The sequence below is a fragment of the Chrysochloris asiatica genome, unplaced genomic scaffold (assembly GCF_000296735.1).
Source record: "Chrysochloris asiatica unplaced genomic scaffold, ChrAsi1.0 scaffold00018, whole genome shotgun sequence".
In the NCBI taxonomy this organism is placed as follows: domain Eukaryota; kingdom Metazoa; phylum Chordata; class Mammalia; order Afrosoricida; family Chrysochloridae; genus Chrysochloris; species Chrysochloris asiatica.
Window position 1 is genome coordinate 17,845,473 of NW_006408536.1, and position 12,459 is coordinate 17,857,931.

At 46.4% G+C, this 12,459-nt stretch overlaps 1 protein-coding gene across 2 annotated transcripts in view; it reads left to right on the forward strand.

Annotated features, from left to right (window-relative positions):
- The window catches only part of RAI2 (retinoic acid induced 2), a 101,648-nt gene that overhangs the window by 522 nt on the left and 88,667 nt on the right, over positions 1-12,459 (forward strand). The gene's annotated exons all lie outside the window — the stretch shown is intronic.

A 12,459-nucleotide genomic window follows, 5' to 3' on the forward strand; every position in this document is an offset into this window, starting at 1 on the left:
GGGGGCCCGGCGGGGGTCGCGCTGCCACCCTGCGGCCACCGCACCCGGCCCGGAGCACCGGGCGCCTTCCAGGCCCTTCGAAAGATGGATCCTGTTGACGTATCTGGCGGCCCTGGCGAGCCAGGAGGAAAGTTGGCTTTTGCCAGATCGCGCCAGGCTGGTCTTTGTGCCGCGCGGCCAGCCCCACAGCCCCCCGGAGCTGGGTGAGTGCGCGCCGGCGCCGGGGGCCCCCGCACCCGGTGCCCAGCCGGGTGGCCACGCCGGCCAGGGCTTTCTGCCATGTTAGGCACTAAGCAGCGTTGTCGCTGCGTTTTTGAGGGCGTCTCGGCTGGTGCCTTTGCCCGCGCGGCGAGTTCACGGCTGCTCCCTGCGGTGGCTGTTTCGGGGTTGGGGTTGTGCTCAAGAGTGTTTGCCTGTTTGCCGTTTCAAGCCCGACTATTGTTCCAGGGAAGCTCCGCCTGGGTGGGGAAATGGCATCCCACCACAGTTGCTGGCAAGGGGCAGAAATGTTGCCAAACAGCTGCTGCTTTGTGTTTCCGTCTCAGAAGTCCCCGGAGTAGGTTTGGGGCACGACGGTTGGATGGCAGAGGGATGGGGCCAGGAGGAAGAAGGTGGCTTCAGCAAAGAGAATTGTCACCCACCCCATGGCACGCAGTCAGCCTCCCTTTTTGCCTGCCAAACTTTTATGAATATTCCTTTTGTGGCCAGAGCAAGCGTAATGAATTCAGCCCAGTTTTTCAGGGAGAAACCACCCAGTTTCAACAATGGTTTGAGAACTTAATCAATGAGAAAAGCAAGGGGGAGAAGGACGAGGCTTGGACACCATATCGGGGAGGTGGCTGCTGCTGGTCCAGGCAGGTAGGGGAGAGGTGGGCAGGGCAGGGGGCAGTGCCTAGGTGGCAGTGGTCCGGGAAATTGTTGGTGGCTCTTACCTGCGCCGCTGGAGCCACCCGCGTGCCCCCCCGCCTCCCCCCCCCCCCCCCCCCCACACACACACACTCTGCTCACAACTGGGCGATGGAGCTTGCAGGACAGCTTTCGGCAGTGCGCGGCCGGCCCCCTTCATCTGGCGTTTTGAAGGATGTGTAAATATTTTGCTGAGGATAAGTGACATCAACAGAATGATATTCCGCAGAGCCCGGCTGTGCAGCGGTGATAAATAGATAGGCCAAACAAAGTTTTGATAGCCGCGTATTCTCATGGCTCGCTCTGTTTCGTTTGGGTCTTTGTTTTTGTTGGTTTAGCATTATCTCGCATCCTCTGGTGTGATCCCTTTATTTAGCTGGTTCTTGAAAGCTTCCCGTTAGAACGGAGAGAAAAGCAGCCAGCAGGGAGAAAATAATTCCTTGCTTTGCTTCCAGTCAAGCAAGGGTTTTCTCTGCTTTTCTCAGGGATTCTTGCCGGCCCTTTTCTAGATGTTTCTCTGTCACCCTTTGGTCTTCATAATCATTTGCTAATTGACCAAGAGACTTCTGATAACTTTGAAAATGTAGCGTGAATGGGCCTTTGTTACAGGAGAGGGCTGGTGGCCTGGCAAGAGGACAGTTGGGAGGCTAGTGGGCGGGGAGTCACTGACCAGAGCAACATTGTGCTCCCACCCTCTGGATTTCCTTCAGGTTTTCTAGAAGGTGTGATCCTCAGGAGCTCTCTCTACCTACCACTTCCCTAAGCCAGATGTGGGCTTGGAGACACAGCCCAGTTTCTCTGCCCCTCTGCCTGCACACACATCGGCTTCTCCCTCCTGACAGATGACCAGTAGGGACATCAAGGAAGCACCTTGGGCACTGTCACCCATAGCAAACTGGAACTTGGTGTGCTGGCTGCCTTAGCATTAGCCCATGGGACCCTTTAAGTACCCAGAAGATCTTTTATGATACAAAGAAGCTCTAGCCCTCCAGCAGTGGGGTTGAGCCCAGGAAAATCTACCTTTGAGCAAATGAACACACCATTTTTAGGTGATGCTAGTTGCCAGTGCAAGAATTTAGCGGTGAGTAGTTGAATATATATACAGGGCCATCTGAAATGCAAGAAAGGAAAAGAAAAGGCTGGAAGGTGTGTGAGGAGGTGTTGCTGGGAGCACTGTAGCTCCAGAGGACAGAGAGCACTCCCTCTAAAGACCTGACAACCAAGGATAGGACTGCCCTTGAATCCATTGACCAGAGATGGAGAAGAAAGAGCTCCACACACAGTGTGCGCTGACATTACAAGAAGAAAACAACAAGTGTCTGTCCTCTGGCTCCTTCCTTAACTGTAGATTTGAGAGAGGAAGGTTGCTGTTGCCAGGCATTTTTCACACGGGAAACCCTCACAGTTTCCTTGGGATGGAAGCATTAGTTGACAGGTAATGAAACAGGCTCGGAGAAATTTCCAGTCACATGTCTATTGCCAGATTTGGCTGGTTATGATTCAAAGGGAGCAACATGTCTCTCTCCCACCCCCAAGTTCTTTCTTTGTTTCTCCCAATGGTCGACGTTCTCAGTCCCTATGTGGCACTGTAGGTTAATGTGCTGAACTGCAAGGTCAGCAGTTCAAGCTCACCAGCTGCTCCTTGGAAACCCTATACAGGGTTGCTGTGGGTCGGAACTGACTCGACGGCACTTAACAACAACAACAACCCGTTCACAAAATATGGTACCTACAAGGGGCTTGTGGTAGACTACAGATGAGTTAGTCCAGTCACCCATGGTTCATGCTTACATACCAAGTGGATAGATCCAAGAAAGTCTCTAAGTAAGATTAAAAAAAAATTTTTTAAAGCAAAACTTTATCTTTTTATCTCAGAATCCCCAATACCCAACTGTTGCTTAATCAATGAAAATTGAGTGACTAGATGATGTGGCTGATGGAGTGAAGGATGGTGGGGAGAGAGGTTTCAATCATTGCTAAGAGATTGGTATGTTTGGGTGGAGATGCAAACGTCCTGGTATCATATTCCAGTTCTAGCCCTTGGTGGTCCCATGTAAACAAGCCTTGATTTAATCTTTACAAACATTCCATAAGATGGGCAGTATCATCCCCATCTTGTGGATGAACAAACTGATGTTCAGAAAGGTTAAGGAATTAGCCATGGGTCCATGGTGGGATCAAAGAAGTGAGTGAGTTGTTTTTGATCCATCCATCTCAAATAAATAAGCACTCAAGAATAAAAGGGGTGGGGACTTGCTATGCAAATGTATTCTCAAAACAAGTGCCTTAGCCCCCTCCTACTGGATGGTGGCCTCTAACCCTCTAGAAATTCTGGAGCTACTGATGGGAGCTGAGAGAAGACTCCCCGAGGGGAGAAGATGGCTGTATGGGGTTCTGAATTATCCTTGACTTGAGGATCAGGGTGGCATCCTTGGTTTAGAGTTGGCAGCACTGGTCTTTGGAGACTGCTTCTGATGACCACTTCTCCTTCCCACCTGTCTGTCTGCCAGGGTTCCCAGAATCTCATGCTTTGAGGACTCAAGGCCTCTCATTTGTGGTTCACAACTCTTGATGTACCGTTGGAGTCTTCTGCCCCCTTGGGCTCCGACAGCAGTTGGTGAGGGGGTGGTCTTGGTGGTCACTTTAGTGCTTCTGAGTTTTACACAGGACTCTCCTTCCCTGTTCAGCCAAGAACACAGACACACAAACACCCATGCACGTGCAGACCCAGGCACACTTAATTTGATCATGTTTTTGTGTCTGCTTTACCAAATTAGATTGCAAACCCAGAGTTGTTATTGAAGGAAGGTACGTGACGTTGGCGATCTTCTAACCCAACCCCTGCCCTGAGATCTGAGAACAGCTAAGATGGATGCTACTCACTGGCCTTTCCACTACCCACGACGGAGGCGTGGTTCCTGGGGCTTTCACAAAAATCCATTTTAATTTCTACTAAGAGCTCCTAGAACATCCCTTTATTAGTTGTCCCTGTTTCTTTTTCTGCTGAAATGATTACTTCTAATAATTCTGTTAGAGAATTTTGGAAGCACATCTTGTTCACACTTATCAGAAAGCTTTTTTGGTCTTTTAGTACAGGACTGTCTAATAGAACGTTCTGTGATGTTGGAAATATTCTTTATCTGCACTGTCCAATGCAATAGGCTGTAGATACTGGTGACTCTTGAGAGCTTGAGATGTGGTGAGTCCAAATTAAGAGATGGCACAGCGGTTAAGCACTGGCTGCTAACAGAAAAGTTGGTGGTACCAACGAACCCAGGGGTTCTGTATGAAAAAGACCTGGCGTCGCCTCTGTAAAGACAGTTGTATTGCTGTTAAATGTCGCTGAGTGTAGATTACAGCCTAGAAAACCTTGTTGGGGGGCAGTTCTAGTCTGTCGCAAGGGATCACTATGACTCAGAATGGACTCAGTGGTGCCCAGCAACAGCATCAGTATAAAATGTACACAGCATTTCTAACACAAAACAGAACAACAAAAAAATGGAAACGATCTCATTATTAATTTTGATATTGAGTATATGATAATATTTGGGGATAAATAAATATTGGATTACAATGACTTTCACATCTATCTATCTATCTATCTATCTATCTATCTATCTATCTATCTATCTATCTATCTATCTATTTATCTATCTATCTATATATGTTTGTTTGTTTTTTTACTGTGAAGTACATGTCTGTTTCTTTGTCAGAATGCTGCTCTCTAGCAAAGTGCTCCAACCTTGCAGCTTCAGCTTTGTAGCACCTCTAAGCAATGTGCTGGGGGCATAAATGTAGATGGCAGGTTTTCTCTGACTCTGTACAGCAAGGAAATTAATCCAAGTTCCATGAGAGAGAAATAATAACTACAAGGAAACCCACTTTCACACCCCCATGGTGTTGTAGAGGAGGATACCTGACCAAAAGAGCATTCTGGGGCCTGGGATGGGGGAGGGAAGGCTTTCAGTTGGCACTGTGGTATCATTACCTCCATGGCTGGGCACTTCTGGGCTCCTCCTTAGGCGCTGGGCATGGCATGAATAGATGGAAAGGAATAGAATAATGAACTTGGGGTTGTAGTGATTTATAGGTCAGGCGCCTGGGGCTCTGGCTCCTGAGGGGGCTGCCCCCACAGGGGACCCTTGGCTGACCTCCTTGGGCTCCTCAGAAGGAAGGAGCTGGTTTTGTTTCCCATGCCAGAAGCAGACTGTTTACTGGAGCACAGGAAGAATCCGACATTCTGGTGAAAAATAATTCATTAACAACCAGGGTATTACCAGTTCCCTGGAAATAGCTTCTCCAGCTGCAATGTAGCAACTGATCTTTCTCAGCAACAGGCTAGGGCTCCGCTGGCAGCCAAGACTGGGTGCATTGGGACACTTTTTGTTGTTGTTACCTTGGTATGTGTGGTCATTTTTGCTTTCTAATTCAGAGGGGACATGGCCTGGAAGGGTTGAAATGGTGTCGCTGTCAGCCATGCTTTCCTTCGTGGTTAAGCCTGGAAACTCTCCACTGGCTCTAGGAATATAGGTTTATTCTGACCAAAACCTATCCCCAAGCGGAGGGCACTGCAGGGCCACACAGAATATACCAGAGCTAAAGGAATTTGAGGGAATCTCAGCACCTGTCCTTAAGCCCCATTGACAGCAGTTGGCTGCAGGAATCCCCTCCTCCTTTCCCCACCCCTCCTCCCCACCCACACCAGGCAGAAGTCTTTTCTTGACTGTGTGGAATTCTTATTGGCACAGTGGGCCCAAAGTATGTGAGTCATCATCCTAGTTTTGAGGGCATTTGGAAAGTCAGGCAGGCATAACCAAAAGAATGGGCTGCATATTTTGCACACTAAAGAATGATTGAATCTATAGTGAATAAAATGGAATGATTCCGGAAGCTTTGTATGCACTGGAAAAAGCTGCTTAAAAAGGGGGGATTGTTTGCTTGTGTGTTTATTTAATGTGTCGTGCACAGAAGTGTGTACCCTACAAGCAAAAAAATGAGAAAAGAATGGCATTTCTTTCTTTCTTTCTTTTAAAACAACTCTAATTGCAGGTTAAGTAAGATACATCATATTGATTTTGGTTTTGTATGGAACATAACTAGATAAACATTTTATTTTATGAGGTATTAATTTCCATCCATTTACACTGATGAAATATGCATCTAAAATGCACAGTACCAACCCCCACTCAGTCCCGAGATTTAGACTGACAGCCTATTTGATTTATGTGAACATGGAGAAGGCTTATCTTGTCGTCAACATATCTACCAACCCACTGGCGATTTCTAAGAAAATGGACTCTTCTCCTGTTGGTAATTGCCAAAGATGTGTGTTCGAGACCAAGCATCATTTGGCTGTATCTGGAGCAGGGCTTCTCCACTTCGGCCATGTTGGCATTTGTGGTGTGTTCTTTCTTTGTTCCTGTGGACTGTCTTGTGCACTTTGAGCAGCATTCCTGGTCTCTGCTCACTAGATTCCACAAGAATCTCCCTCCCCAGTGGAACAACCAAAAATGTCTCTAGGCATTTCCAAATGTCCCTTGGGAGGGCACAGTCACCCGTGGTTCTAAACCCAAATTTCATAAGTCATTTGTGGTTTTGGGAAAAGCCAGTTTGAAATAATCAAACAGAAACATTTTCCCCCTCTGAGTTTTATATATAATTCGTGGAGTGATTATCAGCTGTTGTAAGTGGATCATGTGCCTGATATTTAATGCTAAGGTTGGTAGAAGGGTCTATAAGATTGTATATGCACAGATTTATTTTTTTTTTTAAAAGCACAAAAGAAAAAGACACAGAGAAAATGGGGACACAGAAGAAAAAAACGCACAGCCTCTTTTTTTTTCTTTTTTTTTTTGTCAAGAGAACAGGTTGATTCTTCCCTAATTTCTTTTTATGGGCACCTGATTCCAGGCCTAACTTCAAAGCCACCAGGCTGCCGTCCCTCCTGTAGCATCTTAAGTCGAAGCCAATTAATTTAGCCTTTTAGTATCCTTGTGAGAGCTCAGCTTGGAACAGTGTAATAGACTCATTGGAGAATGCAGCGGTCCTTTTACTCGCTGCTAATTTTCTATGTTTCCCAGCATTCTTGAGACAGAAAGTCAATGTTAGGTAGAGGGAGCAGTTTTGAAAATGATTGGATGTTGAAATTCAGATAGTTCCCTCCAACTCTCCTAAATTCTTTCCTCTTACACATTTTTGCTTCCTTGCAGAGATTCTGCCTGGGAAACTCCTCCAGCAAAAATAATGCCAGCAGTGCCCTTTTAGGCAGCTAGAACCTGGTCATGCCCGAAGTCAGCAGTGACAGACAGATGAAATGTTGCCACTGTGGGAAACAAGCCCCAGGGTGGTTTTCTTTCTGATGGTCTCTTGGAATTAGAGGGGGATCACACAGTTATAAAGGGAGGGTGTCACAAGGATGAACCTGCTCTGCCAATCTCTGGGGGTGGGATGGGTACTGGGAAACTAACGGCGGGGAGGTATGAGTAAGAGCTCAGTACAGAAATCATATCTAAAGGAGTTCGACATTGCCTGTGTTCAAGGATTCCTTTGCAAGCATAGGAAAGGTGGACAGGTGAGCATGTGGCGCTCTGCCAAGCCAGCACTAAAGCTTCACCTATGAGGGCTAGCCTGCCTTGAGGAGTGGTTGGAGTCTTCCTTGTGGTCCTGAAGGGAGAGGCAATGAGCTGGCAAGAATCCACTATGTGCTGGGGCCAGGAGGATAAAGAATTGATTTGCATCACGTGACACTTGGTTATTCTAAGTTGCCAGCCCCTTGCAGGCCAGGATCCCGGTGATGGTTGCAATACTGGGAGAGGAAGCAGGATCATAAATCTGGGCTGTGGAGGCCAGTTTCGTGGTGCAGAGGCAGCCGAAGCAAGCAGACAGGTCCGAGTGGTATGTTGTTCCTCAAAATAATGGCTGCGAAAAACATTTAGACCCTTGTCATAAAAATGCAAACAGTCTCCCCGCTATAGGGAAAAGCTAAATAAACTCTATTGCAGCTGTATTAAGTAGAAACAGATTTGAAATTCGTGTTTTGTTTTGTTTTTTTTCTCTCTGAGACACTTATTTATAGCAGGTTGGGCAAAGGCTGCCACTATCTTTCACGACTCCGGAAGACTGTTTTCCAGATGGTCCTTGCTGGTTTGCTCTTTATTAAGCTTAGCTGAACACAGCCTCACTTGGAAAGGTTCACAGAAATTGACGTTATTTATCTATTTATTTTCAGATTACAATGGCCATTGATTGGCTAACAAATCAATGAAAGGGAATGGATTGAGCCTGTGCCTATGGAGTTTTCGTTTGCATTTTAGAAACAACAGGAAAAACGGTTCAGAAAAGCTCATTAAAATAGAGTTTTCATTTGACTAGATACTCCAAGCTTTGAGAAACACGCAGACTGCATTTTTAAATTAATGTCCACGGAAAACAAATTTTGGTTTTGTTTTTCTAAAGAATGCCCCTCTGCTCAAATTCTCAATGTTACTATTTCCTTTCCAACATCTACACAATGCCCAGATACATTTCAGATTGAGCAATTAACTCTGGCTGCAATTTACTTGTATGGGAAAAAAAAAAAAATCACTAACTCACTTGACTAAATATAAAATTATTGAATGTGAAAATATCAATACGAGACCATTTGTCCTAGGAGCTTTTGAAGTTCATCTCTTGCATTTTAAGAAGGTTTTAGAAGACCACTTCTGCCCTTGCCCCACCGTGTCAAGCACATCACACCAGAAACCACAAGCTTTATTTTTAGTCTGAGGAGCCAGGCAGCTAGATTGGGGACGGCAAAGCTGAAGCATACAGCCCAAACCACACGGGAAACCATTCTGGAATGTCACAGAAACCACCAGTTCCCACAGCCTAGGCTTGTGGACCACTGCCTGGATGGGACCGGCAGCCTTTCTAACAGTTTACAGTGAAGTGGGAGCGAGTTTTTTGAAAAAGCAAGACCTTGTCCGTGTTATAGAATGACCTTTTTTATTCTAAGAATGGCCTTCCTTCCCTATTGTTTTTGGTGTTAAAGTCTCTTCAATAGATGATCAAGGTTGTTGTTGTTAAGTGCCATCGAGTCGGTTCCAACACATAGCAATCCTGTATAGATAGGGTTCCCAAAGAGCTGCTGGTGGGTTTGAACTGCTGACCTTGTGGTTCTCAGTCCAGTGCTGAGTCTACAGTGCCCACACTATTAAGGTAGTAGGTGGCAATTTGTATTTTAACATCTTTATTAACAAAGTAAGACATTGTCCGACTCATATTGGATACCCCACCCATGTTTTTTTGTTGTTGTTTATTTTTTTATTTGAATGGTCTATAACTCGGAAACCCTGAACAAGGTCACTCTGAGTCAGAACCAACTTGATGTCACTTAACAACAACATACCACTAGAAGGTCTGGGATTGCCCCAAGAGGCCTGAGTGGCTCAGGAAGGAAAGTCTCTGTTGCGATTCCTAAACTGGACATAGGTCCAGGATTTGCTTCCCTGAGTCTCTTACCTAGACTCTTTGATGCCTCACCCACAGAGAGCTGGGTGTACTCAAAGCCCACGTAAAGAGTGGGATTGATTTTTCAAAAGAGTTTGAAGGGGCCAGACTGGCCTCTTGGACATTAATGTCTGAGCCTTCAGTCTCAATGCTGAGGCTGAGTCCCCTTGATCCAACTCAAGTCTCTGCCCTTCATTCTTTCCTCAGTCCTGCAGACCTGAAAACAGCCCACCTGAGTATTGCCCCAGCCTCCCAGCTGCTCTTCCTAACTCCTACTATTGCTTCCTCAGCTGTTGTTCCACCCGTCCCCCAATTTCTTGCTAAAACATGTAAGTCCATCACGCTAGCTCCAGATCAGTCAGTGACTCCCTATTTCCTAATTCATCAGAATAAAACTCCACGTATGAAGCCCCTTCTGCATTTTCCCCACCCTGCCCTCCTCTAGTCCCCATCCATATCGTCTGGTCTGGCCTTCAGGAGGGAATCATGGGAGGTCCCTAGGTTGTGTCATTGCTTTGGGCTGGATTTTGTTTTCTTATACATAGGAGGGTTTACAAGAGCGTTGCAAGATCTCTTGAGGGTCTTTCTAGATGAAGAAAACTGAAGCTTCAAGTCTAATGTAATCTTCCTAGGATTTATGGAATTAGTGGATAAAGAAAAGCAAGCTCTGAGCAAAGCAAAGCAAGGTGGTCTAGCTTCAAGATTTGTTGCCCTGCTTACAAGTCTCTTGTGTAATACTTCTGGGTTAAAATGCCACCTTTCTGGTCTGCTGGAAAATCGGCATTGCTTCAGAATGGCATTGCTGTCTTGTCCTGCTGAAAGTAAAGCCACTTACAGAAGCTCTGAAATTTGTAATTGAAATGTGATGGAGGAAGTCCGTCCTTGCCAATGTAGACTGTTCATGCCAATGAAAGACATCTTGACTGCTCATAAAATCATAATAGCAGCAATATTACCTATAATTGACCAAGCTCTTGCTATAGGCGGGGTAGCCGTGCCAGGTAACTTACACATGCATACTATTTCCAGTTCCATAACAATTATATGGAGCCCTGATGTGGCACTGTAGGATGAGCACTGGACTGCTAACTGCAGGGTCAGCTGTTCAAACCCACCAGCTACTCCTTGAAAACCCTATACAGGGTTGCTATGAGTTGGAACCGACTTGACGGTGCTTAACAAAAACAGCAGCAACAATCATATGAGGTAGGGATAGAGTATGAATGCCTTTATGTAGAGGAGGAAGAGGACTTAGAGGCTCAAGAGAGGTGAGTGACTTACTCAAAGTTACATCGTTTCTAGGAGTTAGAACTGGCCCATTAAAACTTTATGTGATGCGGAAACTGTAGCTGTTAAGCCCTAGAAATGTGGCTCGTGAGGCCTGCATTTGAAATGGTTTTCAATTAATTTCAAACAGAAGAGACTACATGTGACTAGTGGCCAGGGAGTGGTCAGCACCACTCTGGAATAGACTTCTTTCACTGCCCCATTCCACTCCTCTGCTCTTGGCTTTCCTTGGACCAGTCCTGCAACCTCCAGTCGTTTTATATCTCTCCTCCACCCTCCCAACCTAAGACCTCTCGGCTCCTCCCTCTCTGAGTTCTGCAGACTAGTGGTTGTCAAACTTCCATGTGGACAGCAGATCTAAACACAGATTCCTGGGATCCACCGCAGACTTTCGGACTCAGTCGATCAGAATTGAGAATTTGGGGAGGCTGGTGCTGCTGGTTATGAGACCTTTGCTGTGGTTGTGGTTGTGTGCCATCAAATAGATTTCAACTCATGGTGACCGTGCGGGATGGAGTCTGTCAGCTTTATGAGAAGGAATTCTGCTGCCTCAGTGGTTATACATTCAGCTGCTAAGCGAAAGGTAGGCAGTTAGAACCCATCAGAGGCTCTTCAGGACAAAAAGACGTGATGATCTGCAATGAGTCGGCATCAACTTGACGGCAGAGGGTTTGGTTCTTTCTGGTTTAATCTTTACAGAGCAGATTGCCGGCTTGTTCTCCTGTGGAACAGCAGCTGGGTGGCTTCACACTGCCACCTTTCAGTCAGCAGCTGAGTACTTAAGTGTTGTACTACCAGGGCTAATAATACTTGCCTTTGAAAGTGCTGTGGTCTGGGGTTCAGCTCTTGTCACTAACTCATATCAGCTGGCAGAAACGTCCTTCCCACCATTCTCCTGGGGAGATGTGTGTTCCCCAATCCCAGATTTGGGCGACAGGTGTGGTCCCTCCGTTGGCAATTGTACTTTACGACATTCATTTTAATGTGGGACTCCTTGGAAGGGGACAGAGAGCCAGGCAGGATGGCAGCGGAGGTAGTCTTAAACACGTTCCTGACCACTCTAGTTATTAGGGAAAAGCTTGGACAGAGAGTCCCATTTGCTGTCTGGCCTACTTTTGCCTATAATTGAACAGGGGCAGGAAAGTCAGCTGCTGCCTCTATATGCCATCAGGTCAGTTCCGACTCATAGCAACTCTGATACGGTTTCCAAAGGAGCCCTGGTAGCTAGTGGATTACAAGCTGGTCTGCTAACTGCAAGGTCAGTTCGAATCTACCAGTCACTTTGCAGGAGAAAGATGAGGCTTTCTGCTCCCGTAAACATTTGCAGCTTCAGAAACCCTAAACAGGGTTGCTATGAGTTGGAACTGACTCAGTGGCATGCAGCCACCACCACCATAGGGTTTCCGAGGCCATAAATCTTTATTGGAGCCGAAAGCCTCATTGGTCTCCCTCGAGGTGGCTGGTGGATTCGAACTGCTGACCTTGTGGTTAGACACCAAACACATAACCCACTATGCTACCAGGACTCCTTGGAAAGAAACCTAGGGATGAAAAAGTTAAAAAAGAAATGAGTGAGGCAAACAAAATGAAGCCAGACTTTCCCCCGTATTTTCTTCAGCTTAATTGAGTCGGGCTGCAAACCTTAAGGTCAGTAGTTCGAAACTACCAGCCGCTCCGCGGGAGAAAGATGAGGGTTTCTACTCCCGTAAAGATTTACACCCTCGGAAACCCTGTACAGGGTCGCTATGGGTCGGAACCGACTCGACGGCACTTAAC